Source organism: Ascidia mentula, chromosome 7 (genome assembly GCF_947561715.1).
Source record: "Ascidia mentula chromosome 7, kaAscMent1.1, whole genome shotgun sequence".
Taxonomy (NCBI): Eukaryota; Metazoa; Chordata; class Ascidiacea; order Phlebobranchia; family Ascidiidae; genus Ascidia; species Ascidia mentula.
Window position 1 is genome coordinate 14455398 of NC_138572.1, and position 13286 is coordinate 14468683.

Consider the following 13286-nt stretch of genomic DNA (forward strand, 5'->3'; position numbering starts at 1 on the left):
TATTCTGACAAGGTGTAAAGTGCTCTGTTCGTTCAAGTAAACAAAAATGATCGCATGCTCATCATGATTCTACAAAGGAAGTGAAAGCTCCCGAGCATCTGGATCCAAACACAAATTACTAAACACACAAAAGTGTCTGAAATCTTAAAACCTTTCACGCAAAAAGGTCACGGACAGAATGCTTTCGTCTTAAATGCTGAAGTCAGACACATTCTTATTTCAATCGGAATATGACTTTTCTAAAAGGCAGAGGTCGGTGTTGTGACGACCAAGACATGCACGCCCACAGCTCCCAACAACTTCCGTAACTGGAATTCAGACAGTCTCTATCTCAGTGTTTTGCTCTTGCTCAGTCGCTCTCTTTCGTTTACCCAGTTTCAAATTCCATTGATATGACGCGTGTATTATAATTCGTAGACGCATTCTGTTCACGGAGTCAAATTAGTTATAGTGCAAAACACGCCCCAGAAGATCAGGACTTAATTAAGACAGCAAAATTCACAGCGCTGCGTCTCACCCATGCTGCGCAATGGAGTTTTAGGTGCTTGATGATTTCGGAAATTACATAAACCCATTACATAAAAGCCAACGATTTACATGAACTTGCGTAAACAAATGCTAAATCAGTTGGGTTCTACTTGAATACAAGCATTTGTATTCCAAACCTCCCTAGTAAAACTTCCCTACCTCGTTTATCTTCTGATTCTGTAATGGTTGATTCGTGATAATGGGCGTGATGGTGATGTTCTTCTACAGTCTGATGCAGATGTTCATGGTGATGTACGTCACCAGTATGTAGGTGCAGGTTCTGGAATAAAACCAGCAAAAGTAACCAAACACACAAATATTAATCGTCCAAAAAGACAGCATGGTTGTTGAAATTTTCTGAAATCCAATACTGTTTCTAAACTACCCACATGCGTTTTGTTACGTGTAAATAAAATCTGTCACTCAGAAATGACTTTCTCCAACGCCTACCACCAGTACAGCATATCCTAATATTCAAGAACAACAAGCTTACCTCGGCAACAATGTTTTGTGGGTTTCCTCCTTCTGTTTGTCGTTCGGCCATTCTTGGATTAGCAGGTGTAGCTTTGTATTGCAAGTACAGTATAGAAATATACTACACATATATAGCCTACGGTGTGTAAAGATTTGTATATTATGCAATTTAAAAACACACATACTCATGAACATAAAAGTAAACTAATGTATTGTAGATGCCAGAAAAAAACTGAAGTACACATATTTAGTCACTACAGTAAGCACTGCCAGGCAAAGTATGCAAAACTATGGTTAATTTGTTCAAGCCAGTATTGAAGATTGCAGGCAAGGAAAAACTTTTGTTTCCGCCGTTTGGCATCTTGCGTTGAAATGGCGGAACTGACTGCTTGTAACTTGCTATAGTTTTACAAATTATTCTACAAGCAACACCAGGATTTAATGTAAGTAGTTGTAACTATGGGAATTCAACTTGTGTCAGTTCTCAAAGTAGGCAACGCATGTAAGAATGGTAGATGCTCTATAACCACCATACAGACGGGCGATAGGGATTTTCCTATTTCATGCGTGGCTACTTTAAGAATGGTCCTCGTCCTTTCAGGTAATTGAGACGGGAAATGAGTCATGCGATTGGCAGCATTCAGTCAAAAGCAGTGGTGGGATTAAATTTTGTTGTCAGCCGGTTCTATCACAAAAGTTATATTTTTTAGCGGGTTATGTTACAAAAAGTCATATTGACAGCAACCAGTGATGCTAACCGGTTCGCTGATCTCATAAAATTTCGTGAGACGGTTCTATGAACAGGTGCGAACCGGCTGAATCCCACCACTGGTCACAAAACACAAGTAAATACATGTGGAGTTATCAGCTGTGTTGGTTGGGTAATCCCCTGCTCGACCCACGTATACAATGTCGAATGAATATTCGCAACCTGAATATTTATCACAAAATCTATTCACCAAGGCGACAACTCTATGTATCAAAACATTAACAAACTTCTGTCTACGGCACAACACATGCTTACCGACCCTAAGACACCATTCGTTAACATCACAAATTCGCCCCATTCCCTAATGACGCAACAAACAAAAAACTACAGCACGCCATACGAAAACACAGCGGTGGTGACGTCACAAAGCGCTACGTTTCGCTTTCAGTTTGTCGTGATTCGAATTCCATTATGAAACTGAATCTGACGACGAAAAGGAACGAATAAATTTGATATCTTTATGCGTGGACTTAAGTATAATTTATACCAAGTGCTGATGGTACTTTAGCATTAGAAATGTTTGTGCGCAATCTGTCAGGATGTTGTTGAGCTTGCATATCATAGCTGAATAGCTGAATAATTTTATACTGGTCTACCATCTGCACGGACAGTGTGAAGTTCTTAACAGTGCACTTCAAAAACAACATAAATAACAAACTTACTTGTCAGCACAAAAAAATATCAAAAGGAATTTTAGCACAGGGTAATCATATTTGCACAAGCGCAATTTCGGACACAGTTATTTAAGTTACGTTGACAAATTTTGGCTTCAAAAACCATTTAAGACCTTTCAGACTCTTGAGCTTCGTAACTAAAGAATGATACTTAGTTCAGATGTTATTATAAGAGGTTGAGAGGTGCCATCTTCAAAATTCCGGTCATTTTCACGTACACAGGAATTAAACCGCCAATTTTCGTAAATGTCCGGACGACTGGGAACTCTAAACATACAGGCTACACAATTGCTATTCATGGTTTCGATTATGCGTCATCAATGGTTCAAACATCACAATGCTACAGGTAAAGATTGGCTGAAAATGCATTGGTTTAGATAAGAGCTATTTACTAAAACGTGTGTAGCGCAGCCCTAAATCCTTTTGTGGAAAAACCTTTTACGTTTAGGTAAAGCAAAATTTGTCGAAGAATGTAAGTACCAAGCATCAAAAACAAAAACAAAAATTTTCGTATAGGCGAAGAAAACATCTTCAATTCACGGCAACCAGCATGCGTGGCACCAACTTTTGCTGTTGTGTGCGTTTTTACTGCGGTGAATAAATCTTGATCGTATTGAAACTGAAACCAGACTGACACTAAAGCTTATCTGCTATGTTTTTTTTTGTTGGTGCGTACAACTAAGTTAGGAAAATTTCGAAAATTATATAATCTTTTGCAAAACGTGGGCAGGGATTCCCAAACCGGGGTCCGCAACGACTGCACTGGGGTCCGTAATGATAACCCCGCAAAAAAACAATTTTATGCAGTGCGTAAGCAGTAATCACTGCAGTGATCATAACTGAATTGGTTTCGTAAGCTTTACAATACGTACATTTTACATTTACTCTACTTTTGAATGGTTCTTACACTATCCTTGTATCTTACGATTTCAAACTTGTTTAAAAGTTTTTCCTTCTTTTATTACGCGTCTATGACGTAAGAATTCACCCTAATCGCCATTGTTGATATTGTTTGTGGAATTCTCAACGCTGATTACGTTGCAAAATGGTATGACGTAAGACAGGGGGTCCGAGAAAACAGGTTCACAAAATGAGGTCCACAGCCAAAAAAGTTTGGGAATCCCTGACCCATCGAGAATTAGGAGAACACGTTGATCATTTGATTTGGGGCCTTTTGTTTCATATGCTGCGATTTTGCCAACTAACGAGACACTGAACGCGCACATTAATGGAATGCAGTTGCTAGAAGCGCAATTTTTTCTTTGACTAGACGGAAATTTGTGTTATTGTTGCCTGGTACTTACATTCTTCGACAATTTCTGCTTTGCCTAAACGTGACAGTTTTCCCACAGAAGTTTTAGTAAATAACTCCTATCTAAACCAATGCATTTTTTTCAGCTAATCTTTACATGTAACATTTTGACGTCAGACCCATTGTGACGCGTTGTCGGAACCATGAATACTTCGAAAATATCTGAAAACAGCATTGTTATGTAAACAAACACATATTGTCCGAGATATCTTTGGTCCAGGTAACACAATTATGTCGCAATTCCAACCGCAAAACTGCTAGTTATCAACGAATCAGTAAAACCACCACGAGCAGCAAATCTACTACTTCCAAAACAAGTTTCTTATAAAAAAAGTGCTTCTGTAGTTGCGAGATTACAGCGAAGGAAACTGTTTCATCGCCTACACCTGGAACCGCCAAGCGCCTGTGATTTTATTATTTGTAACCCAGAATAGAGCTGGTCGGTGTTGCCAATACGCACCCCGTCACTTATCAGGGAAACGAATCGGCCGCATTTAGCTGCGGTATAGCTTCCGCCATAACTAGCAAACTGTTTTACTTGTGGGACAAAAATTCACGTACGAATTTCCTGGTTGATACAGGGGCTGGAATTAGCGTTTGACAATAGACTACAATTTTGTTTTGAGGATAAATAATACCTTTAGCACTGGCGTTTAATTCAAATACAATTGCACAGCAGCCTGATATTTAAAAATATACGTTAACCCGATATACTGTAGTGTGGCGACTGAACTTGGTCAGAAATTAATAATCACTTATTCGAAGGACTGTTTTTTTGCTTCGCTTTGATTTATCCCATAGATATCATAACTATTGAACAATATCACGTATACCGCCACTGAACCGCAACTCACAGCTAGGTTTGAGGCAAGGAAAATGTTTTAACCCCTCCGGACTCGTGCAAGCAAAAAAAACAATAAACGTTTTGAAGTGCGTCATTTTCGAATCCATTCATACGTCGCATTGTTTCAAAAATTTCCTGGTGATATCAATGCTAGTGAACTTTCGGCACAGGAAATGCGTGCAGAGCATAATGGATTAGCGATCCATCGTCTTAACCACTCAGCCACCTCGTCGTCCAAAACCTGTTGTTAAAAGAAACATTTATGTGAGAATTGTTTGGAAAAAATACTGTCTTGTGAAAACTATTTTAGTTTGGTTTAATATTGTCGGATACGATAAATTGCGCCTACATAAACTTGTTAGATGGTTTCCCACATCCTTCGATAGTTCAGTTGGTGCGGCGGAAGAGTTTATTTGCTTGTCCATATGTTTACTCGACTGTGGTTCGTCTCCATTAGTTCCTACCTAGTTTGGTCCCTAACGAATCGACGTCAAATGCAAAGAACCACAAAGTGGAAGATTTCCTGGTTAGTTAACCGGCAAGATCACATCGCAAGCTGCACTTCGGAATGGGACGATCACGCCTTGTCATGCAAGAGCATAAAGCGTTGTCTGATTATGGTTGTAGAGATCCCCTACGTATATGTGAAGGTCGTCTTGCAAGTCGTGCGCAAGCGCGTCAGTGCATCCTGACAACATTACGCGCGTCGGTTTCAACAAAAACTCCCCACATATATTCAGAGAATAGCTGCCGGAAAAGGAACATTACAACGAAACGGCGATAGATAGAGCACACCGGTTTAGTTGTGTCAATGTAGATCCTGTTGATCCAATCTTCAACCACAAAGCTTGACCATTTTGTTAAAAAGTTCTGAACTTATGAATAAACAGTGGATCCTTTGCAAATAACTTTGATGTTGATGTCTTTTTCACAGAAATATAAAAAATTCTGATCTCATTTCATCACGGTTGTGGCTTAAACGTGTATAACACGAAATGCAAAGAAAACAGGACTTAAGAGTTCGGTTTTATTCGGTAAATATGACGTCGTTGTAGCTTTCAAGAATAATATGTTGTAATTAATCTGTTCTTCTGGCACAATTAAACGTACACTTTTATTTACCGATGTTTTATCTGCTATCCAGCAAGGTTTCCTCAGGGTCAATAAAAGTTACGTTTTATTGTGCCACGAAGAACAGATTACTAAAAAAGTAGTTTTTAAAACACAATTAAAAATCTTTGGATGAAAGTCAAATACACGAGTACAAACGCACACAGACACAATCAGTAATGTTGGCAATATTTGTCAAGCACTCGGAAAGATCGAACGTCGCTCATAAACTGTTCATCAGTTGGTCTCAGTCGCATTTTGAGGTAAAGCCAACGAACATAGCTCGATACCCTCGTGTAAATCCCAGGTTTGTTTACGTTTCCACAACCGATTCCCCAACTTGTGATACCCCAGATAGTGTGACGTGCCGTGTTGGGGTCTAAACATGCCAAAGGACCCCCACTGTCACCCCGACACGTGTCAGTGCCATCTTTCTGGAATACAAAAGTGCCAATAGTTTATAAAAAAAATGCGATTTCTAAGTTAGAAATTTTTTTACAGTTGTCTAAAGTGTTTAGATTACACGTGCAAGCTATGATAACCGAAAATGTATGTTTGGTTCAATTGCTGAACAAACAAAACGAAAAATACACAAGTGTTTCAGGCAAAAAAACTACCTGTAAATGAAAAAGTTAAAACAGACATCGAACAATCGCAACAACAAACAAATTACAAAACGTTGCATTCTAAACTAAACAGGAACGCAAGATGTGTTTGGTAAATTAACTTCAAAAGGCAGCATGGGTATTGAAAATTGTTGTTCTCACCGCAGCGCACATCATGGAGTGCTTAAGGTAGTCAACACCGAGCAGTCGGCTGCAATTCTCATTGGGAAATATGCTCACTGGCGCCTGCTGGAGGCAGGGTGGATAATCCATGGGGTTAACTGCCGAACAACAAGCATGTTGTGATGTGATTCTTAAAGGTTGTGGTTGGCAAGACTTTTGCAAGTTTCGTCAACACCGCATCACATTGTTGGTTGTTGTAACTGACAAATGTTATATATGCCGACCGTAGATTGAATGCGCTGTACTATGAAATTGTACCGACAGAATACAGAGGTTAATTCACAACGCGCAGGTGTTAGAAATACTTTCATATCGGTTTGTGGAAAGATTTGGGAAAAGGAATTGAAGATTTCAAAAACCTTTGTCTATGTGCAAAATACTAAAGTAAATAACCTTGAATTAGAAGCCAAAACCTACATTGTTAAACAGACATTTGAAACACAACATGTTTTTTTTATCATCAGTGCTTCTACATGATTATAAGCTGCATCGAATACATCGCCTACATTGAGTTTGAAAAAAAGTCCAGCATTCCAGTTTTTACCGTTTTATTGAAAAACCCTTATCTAATGACGTAACTGTCGATAAACATCTGATAAAGCGACTCATGCACAGAAAAACATAAAATACTTACAGTGTCTGGGACCATGCGCCCCCCACCCAAATATTCCACATCGAGATTGTGACGAAAACTGGTTTTGTCCGAGAGGCAAACATGCTGGTCGCACAAATCGACTGCAACCATAGAAATAAGTTTAAAATGAAACACTGATATCTCCACGTGATATTTAATAACTCCTTGCTTCGGGCGTATTACGTTTACTTTGTCTAAAAACCAAGGCAATGCATTCTAATTTGGAATGTACCAGGTCCCTTGTGAATTTATCTTACTTGAATGAAACGCATTGTCTCAATTTAATCAACGCCAAGTCGTTGGTTGGACTCGAATGATACGAGTAGTAAGGATGTCTGTAAACCTCTTCAATATCTAGGTCACGTGAATCCTCTACGCCCTCTGATTGGCTGAATTGGAGTCCGTCACGGTTGTAGTAATTGCCCACCCGAACGATCGTCTCATTGGTGAACCTGTAACCATGGAAATGGTTTCCATGGCAAATTAAAAGAACTTTGGAAATTACTCACGATTTCGAACTGGATTCGACACAATGAGCGGCTGTGAGGACGTAACATCTGTTGATGAGAGTTCCTCCGCAAGAGTGAGGGGTGCGGCCTCTTAATGGATACTTCTTACGTATGGAAACCTGTTAGAATGACAAAAATACCTCGTACGCTTGATGTAAACTTGAAGATATTAAGCTTATAGTGGTTCTTAACCGGTGAAAAATTTACTAGTAGGGGGAATTATGGGTTTGTGGGTGATTAGTCGGCACCGAAATATACAAAAGTAGTTACAAGAGAAATATTATCATCTGTATTCACTGTGTGTCGTGTAGTTATTGGCAATTGGTCATGCCATGCGGCGGAAAAAGTAAAAAAAGGACAACAGATATAGAGAAAAAGCAATCATTAAATACCAGCACTGTTACAGACACACGTGCACATGGAAGCAAGCTTTTATGAAAGCCGGCATCTGACTGACAGCGAATATAAGACATGTTTAAATTGAGCTCTCCTATAATTGTACGTTTCAACATAACTTTGCAAATCTCCCATAAAATCATTTACCTGCCACGGCTGACTCACGGGGTTAGCGTTGACCCCTTCCACTATTATCAATCCGTCTTTGACCTCAGGACAGAAAGCGGGAACAGGAATTTCGGTGGTGGCTTCACCGCAAGATTCTTCTTGCAGTTTGCTACCTGGGAATATACGAACACAAAGCACTGGCTTTAAACAACACGATCAGCCTGGATGTCGATGAGACGTTTTTTGCATCATGTTATTGCTGTGTTTACTTTCAGGGAACTGATGATGCCCACAGGGCGAAACATATATTCCTAACAACTGTGAATTGTGTGCATATTGCCTTACGGTTTTTTAGTATTTGTAGTCATATGGGGATATACGACATACACTCTACATAAATAAAAATGTTTCATGGCATAGTGATACAAGCGTTCAAATCCCTCTCGTAATTTTTAGGTTGTAATATTGTCCAAAAAATACTTTTTATGAGTTTTGATCATAAAGTTTACAACACAAATGACACGCTTGACCAAGTTGTGCATCTCCGTAATAAATTGTGGAAAACTTCGTACAGCTAACCTAAATCTTGGTCAGTTAAAAGCCGAAAATGTCCGTCCTTTGCGAGTTGTAAACAGCAATGTGGTTGGTTTCTCCAATGGAAGGCAATCTTCTCGTAATTCTAAATGCAAGAGAGCAACTACATGAAAATCTTTTAAAATCTCAAACTTTTTCCGAAAAGAGTTAACATTGTTGAATATTCATCAATTAGTATTAGAAGTATTGAATATAAATTGTCTTTACACATCACAAAGCCAGTTATCTTTTGGTAGAAAGCATTATCCATTCTTTTCTAGTTACAAATGCATTACCTTTTCGACCCAACATTTAGGCATAGGCAATACATATATATTTTCCACTATATTGTATACAATAACACACTAATGTAAGCTTACGGTAAGACGTAGGTAAGAGCTCCGTTGTAATATATCATGATCGATATGGTGTGAATACGAATAAGGATTTAAAACTTCGTCCCTCTGCTTAATTTTGCCCTGCCCAGACGACAAAAGGGCCTTGCACTCCATTCATTTTCAGTTGGTCCGTTTTGATGATTAGCTGTGTGTTACACACAAAGCGAAACCATTACAACCAGCAAGTTTATTCAATTCAATGTTTTACAGTATGATAGTTTGTATTATCATAATGTCCTGATAACAATATACCCAACAGATCATATTCTACTTGAATAAGCTATACTTATGATGTTTAGAAGCATAGGCGATACATATATATATATATGAATATATCAATTGAAAAGCTTGTGAAATACCGACTCCGGATTTATTACAGAACTTGCTACAGTAAGTTGAAAGTTCGTTCAATTTATTGTAACCTTTCCCACCGACCAATGGCATATTTAAATTAGAATGGCTTAACAGCGCCGTCTAGCGGATGAACCAAAAGAAGGCACTAAAACATATGAACTCTTAATTCTTGTTGATTCTTTTTGAAAATGGTTTGTTCATGCCAAAATAATGTTTTTGTGAAGTACATTGTTAGTAGTTATCTGACTTAATCTTGCATGCCTCGTGTTATTACACTAGTGACCTGTAGTAACCCAGACGGACTGTACTGTTAGGGAAGTGGTTTGAGTTTCCTCCTACTAAAATATATGTTTGGGTGATAGTTTGCTTATCAAGCTATTAACGGTCGTTACATCGCTGCTTTTCTATACCGTGTAAATATGTTTTCTATGTCACGATATTTTATGAACAATAGTGTATATCGCCACTGAACTGCAACTCACAGCTAGGGTTGAGGCAAGGAAAATGTTTAAACCCCTCCGGACTCGTGCAAGCAAAGAAAACTTTCGGAAATGCGTGCAGAGCATAATGGATCAGCGATCCATCGTCTTAACCACTCGGCCACCTCGTCGTCCAAAACCTGTTGTTAAATGAAATATTTACGTGAGATTTGTTTGAAAAAAATATTGTCTTGGAAAAATTACTTTAGTTTGGTTTAATATTGTCGGATACGATAAATTGCACTTACATAAACTTGTTAGATGGTTTCCCACATCCTTCGATAGTTCAGTAAGTGCGGCGGTAGAGCACACAAATACATCTGAAGTACACAGCATTTTAGGTAAAAGTAGTTTTGTAAAAGAATGCATTAAACTAACTGGTTTTACAGGATTTCTTTCTTCCTGAGTATTACAAATGCCTTCACTATATTTAGTAAATGGAAAGCATGAAAGCGTCGCAGTACTTTAGACAACTTGGCCATCCTGTCTATGCACTGTACTTTGTTATATTATTTAGAAATGTTTAGAAGTAGTTTTTAGGGCGCAATTACAAACCTTATAAACGATGATTTGTTTAAAATTATTTCATCCTGGTCAATTAAACTTAAAAGTGTTTCTTCGGTTTGACGTTGTAACACTTGAATCATTTTAACCTGTTGTCATTTTTGACAAAGAAGTTGCAGATTTTTACAACTTTTTGTTAGTTTTGAAACTGGGTTAAAATATAATCAATCATATTATTCATCAATACTTCATTATTTTGTGACAATTAAATAATAATGAATTATAAATGGTGGGGAAGGTTAACTATAAAAACATAACCTTGTCTCAGACAATTTATAAAATCTTATTTATGCAAAACTTATTGTGTTAATTAAAAGCAATATTGCTTACCGTATGTTTGTCATCTTTCATTGTCATTATCTGTTATGAGTAAGATTGCATTCTATCGGAGTGTGTTTAACTTCTAATATTACATTTGGATGTTTTTTACCCAGGATATCCTTGCAGAGAAGTATTGGTGTTTACAACAACTCCATTATTTCCAGTCGTTATTTTCCAATTCTTAGGTTGGCATCGCTATGACTCTGCAAAAACATCACAGGTATTTAATGACTCTGCAAAAACATCACAGGTATTTATAGGTTTCCAATCAAAAACGCTTATGTTTGTAAAAGAGTTTCAGATAGACGTTTTTCTTGATGGTTCTTTTGCTTTTGTCAAAAAATTCGACAAACAACAACTACAGTCAGACCTTTTTAATCTAAACTGCTTCGTTTCATCAAATATGTTTTAGTCTGCATAAAGAGCCATCCAGCACATACTTTTATTAAATTCCACTTAACAAATGTAGAGGTCAACATAAAATCAACTACAAGGATTCAATGCAGGGCAGGCATGTTGTTGGTGACCTTGTGAAAATTAGAGGTCATGACATTTTTTTTGTGTGTTTGTTTTGACCACACAGGGATTTGAATATTCTTGATGTTGCCTTGGTGATGTTTTATTCTTCAGTGCAACCTGGTGGATAAATGAAAAATGAAAGGTTTTGGAACCACTGTCGACCCGCAACTAGAGTACCACTGAAACTTGGCAAATCTCAAACAAATGCATAATTATGACTGCCAAACATAACATGGTTTTAATGTAATAAAACAAAAAAAATAGTTGTCTAAGACTTCTTCCAGCAACAATTCATTGTGTGGATTAGTGATAGTTTTTCGAGCCGATAAGTTTGTTCTCATTATTTTTTTTTGGTCGGATTCGGGGTAAAATTTATTCAAGGATTTTTTTCTAATTAGGATTGACTCAAGGATTTATTTTAAAATAAACCCAGCAACTAACTTTTAAATAAGTATTTGTGTACAACAGACCAATACAAGACATACACTTACTTCATTAACCAACATATTCTCTTGTAACTTGATTCATGGACGTTGTCAGTTTGTGGGAATTTCACTCTTCATTTGCAATGAGTTTTCTTGCATTTAAAACCAATACATTTGAAAATAATATATTTTGAGACAGTTGAAGTGTTAATTTTATTCCAGGACCAAGTAGATCCGTATGTTACGTTCCTACATGACAACATTCTATTCCACAAACAACCCCTGGTATTCTTTCTTCTGAAAACTGGAATAAAAATGTCGGAAAGCTTTCGTCTCACTTTCTGCTCCAGACATATTTCACTTTATATATTTCGCAGCAATTTTATTTACAGTAAAAAACATTTATTTTGAACAAATCACAAAAAAAACACAAATAATTATGAAAGTCGCGGGTTTTGTTTCAATCTGGACCACTGGAGTCTGCATCGGATGAGAGGAAGGAATATTTACTGATCATCCAAACCCGAAACTTTCGGCTGAAAAAATATCACAAAACTTTTAATTTCATCAAAATTAACGAAACCATGTTTTGCAAATATAAATTAAACAAATTCTTACCGGGTTTTTCAGTTTTTTAATCTCTTCTCTGAAGACTCGAATAGATTCGGAATCGAATCCGCATCCACTCAGCCCCAACACATCATCCACTTTAGGGAGAATCCGACAAATATTTACAACATCTTTTTGTTCAAACTTGTTGTGACTCAGGTTGAGAATTCCCAACTATTTAAAATATAAAGATTGGTCGGAAATCTTTGTTTCAAACTTTTTTTAAACAAATTTTTTTTCTTAAAACCGGATTAAAATTAACTCCATGTTTTCACTTTTGATTAAAAAAAGTAAGTTTTATAAAAATATCATGGATTTAAACAAATATTTATTCTCAAAATAATGAAAACCAACCTTGGGTCCCATCTTCATAATCGCTTCACAGATCATGTTTAAAGTTTCGGAATTAAGTTCGCATCTCTGCAACCACAGACACAAACCGGGTTCTCGAATCCGTGGGAGGAAATCCGCGAGAGCGAAAACATCCGAAATCTTCAGTGGGATTCCCTCTAAATTCAACACCCGAGGACAAGAGAGGGCGATTTCATCTCTAAATATTCCATCAACTTCCTGTAAATCTACGAGGAAATCTGAAACAGGGACAAGTTTATTAAAACAAACATGGCGGAAGTTTTATTAAATCACTAAAACTTTTTATTGCAAACTTCAAACAAGATTTCTTCACTTTTAATCGGATTTAAACAAGACAAGATCCAACAAATTAATCAAATACAAAAACATTAACTTACTGGAAGGAAAACATAAACTTTATCCGACAAAAAATATGCGACCTTCCTTTAAAACTTTCAACCTGAACATTTTTATTCCATTCCCTTCTATAAGAACAATGGAATTGCGACGTCACAATACTTATAGTGACAAAACAGTTACGTTTACA

At 37.2% G+C, this 13286-nt stretch overlaps 1 long non-coding RNA gene and 1 pseudogene across 1 annotated transcript in view; both read right to left on the reverse strand.

Moving 5' to 3' along the window:
• Positions 1-5487: 5487 nt before the first annotated feature.
• LOC145909642 (chymotrypsinogen A-like) lies at positions 5488-9137 on the reverse strand (annotated as a pseudogene).
• A 2304-nt stretch (positions 9138-11441) lies between these two features.
• LOC145908060 (uncharacterized) overlaps positions 11442-13286 on the reverse strand; it is a 134613-nt gene continuing 132768 nt past the window's right edge. The window contains exon 3 of the long non-coding RNA XR_014402938.1: positions 11442-11471. This is a non-coding gene — a long non-coding RNA (uncharacterized LOC145908060). The remainder of the gene's footprint in view (positions 11472-13286) is intronic.